The sequence below is a fragment of the Macrotis lagotis genome, chromosome 2 (genome assembly GCF_037893015.1).
Source record: "Macrotis lagotis isolate mMagLag1 chromosome 2, bilby.v1.9.chrom.fasta, whole genome shotgun sequence".
Classification (NCBI taxonomy): Eukaryota; Metazoa; Chordata; class Mammalia; order Peramelemorphia; family Peramelidae; genus Macrotis; species Macrotis lagotis.
In genome coordinates this window covers 91,415,442-91,417,758 of record NC_133659.1, presented here as the reverse complement: position 1 = coordinate 91,417,758, position 2,317 = coordinate 91,415,442, and the positions used below count along the sequence as shown (strand labels likewise).

Here is a 2,317-nt window from a genome sequence, read left to right as displayed (position 1 = left end):
GATTATTTCTTCTGAACTTAGTATTAGCTTTGCGGTAGCATTTCTCTCATCAATATGACCTACTGTTTCAGCACAATAAATAGTCAATGGGCAAACAGTCAATTTCTATACCACTGTATACTTGTTTATTTTTATCTTTGTACAGTGTTTCTCAGAATGTCAATTATAATGTCAATTGAAATAATGTTGCATGTTTTGTTTATGTATGTGCGTATGTATATACACATACACATGCATAACATATGTATGTATATATAATACAACACATATAATGCACATGTATGCAAAATAAATGAAAGGACCTGTTAAAAATAGGACAGATCTTTCTTCTTTATAATGAGATTAAATACAGTTGATATTTTTGTAATGTCATAAGGTATTTCAAAGCAGATTCTAGAGATGGCAGAACTTCTTACAATGCTGTAAATGTAAAATGTAATACTTGGGTCAGAAATAAGTGAATTATAGTAACATGTCAATATATAAAAATTACATTTGGTGCAGAGAAAACTCACCACATTTGATAAGAAAAATCACCCTTGTGCACTCCATATGTCATTTCCATCCTTTCTGTAAGTCCAAAGTTTTAAATTGTATTAAGCAATGATCCAAAGCTCATTTTTCTGTATTTCTGGGTAATATACATTTCCAAACAGCAAACACTGCTCTGAACTGTCATTATGTTAAAGTCTTCCCAATTCTAACATGCTTCTTCAGGTCTTAAATTGTGGATAATTAAATGCATTGACATCATAAAACTGAAAACAGGGAAATAGGAAAAAAGGAAGGGAAGGAAAGAGAGACAGAGAGAGAGAGAGAGACTTTTATTATTAATTATTTCATTTAACATTATATGCATTAAATAAAAATACATATATACATATATATTTGCATATAATATATGTGTTTATGTATTTGTATATAATAGGAATAAATTGGAAAAGCAATAGGTCTACTTACATTATCTCATCTTCAATTTTCTTATCTTTGAAAAAGAAACTAAGACTAGATATATGTTGAGATTCCAAACTGTTCTAACTCTTGAAAGCTATGAACTAGGGCAATTTATTCTGAATACAAAACAAAAATGATAAATCAATTCAAATATTTTCAGTGTGGCCACAACATGCAGGATATTTAACATGGAAGAGGGAGAAAGTTGTTCTTTTTGGACCTAAAGACAAGAGTAGGAAAATGAATTGCTTTTTTAAAAAAAACTATTTTATTTATTCATTCATTCATTCATTTATTCATTTGTTTATTTATTTATTTTATTGCCACCCCACTCCCCATCCCGAGACCTGTTGGATTCCACGTGTCCGATCTCCAGCTTATCCATGCCTCTTTCCCCTCCCTCCCACCCAGTGTGCTGAGCTGTTCCCTTTCCCCCAGTGCCCCCTTCCCTACTGGGAGTTATCTGGCCTCCTGGTGCCAGGAGTGCCGGGATGCAACCTGTGAAGAACTCGCGTGCCCCCAAGTGTGGGGCACCCAGCTCTGGCTGGACACCAAGGGTTTCATTCTTCAGTGAGAGAAGATGGCTCACCTAGCAAGGCAGCTGAGATGGCCTTGTTCACTCACCCTGGAGAAGCAGTGGCTGCTCCTGGACCACAGGCTCTCAGACAAGGACCTGCAGTGGGTGTATGTGAACGCCAGCAGTTGGATGGACTCCATGTTCCTCTTGACCGCTTCACATTCCGAGGATGACCATCCACACTGGTGGCCACTCTGGATGAGAATGGACTGAAATCGAGGACACAGTCATCTCTGGAACCTTGAACCAGTGGAGGGATGGAACAACGAGTGAAGTTTATTCCCTAGACTACAGCATTGATCACGAGATGGAGAGACCACTGCAGTGTGGTGGGGAATTGGTACTTGGATGGTGGAGTATGCCCAGTGCTTCATCCCCTCATGCCTTGGACCATGCACTGGCAGAAACATTCTTCAGTACCTAGGACTACCTCAGCCTCTTCTACACTCTGGACACGTGGTCGGGCACTGTGTGGAGCTCATCACATACCACTCTCCCACCTTCTGAGACCCCTTCCCCTACCCAGAACTGATGAGGATAGCTTGAATGTGTGTGATATGGAGATGGTCTGACTCTCACAAGCATACAGAAGCCAAACTCTCAGTGGGGTTGTCATCTGACATACACTTAAATACAGGGATATAGAAACCTTAGAGAGTTGAACCCGAAATGACCCTAAATCTACTCCCTGGGCAGCAGTTTGGGAGAGTAGAGTACTTATTCTTCCACAGTGTGTCCTTGCCCCCAATTTGGAGCCATGATACTTCCCACACTCACCCTCATCAG

The 2,317-nt window shown here is 39.5% G+C and overlaps 1 pseudogene; it reads left to right on the top strand.

Moving 5' to 3' along the window:
• Positions 1-399: 399 nt before the first annotated feature.
• On the top strand, positions 400-2,063 carry LOC141511911 (sigma non-opioid intracellular receptor 1 pseudogene; annotated as a pseudogene).
• Positions 2,064-2,317: the final 254 nt, after the last annotated feature.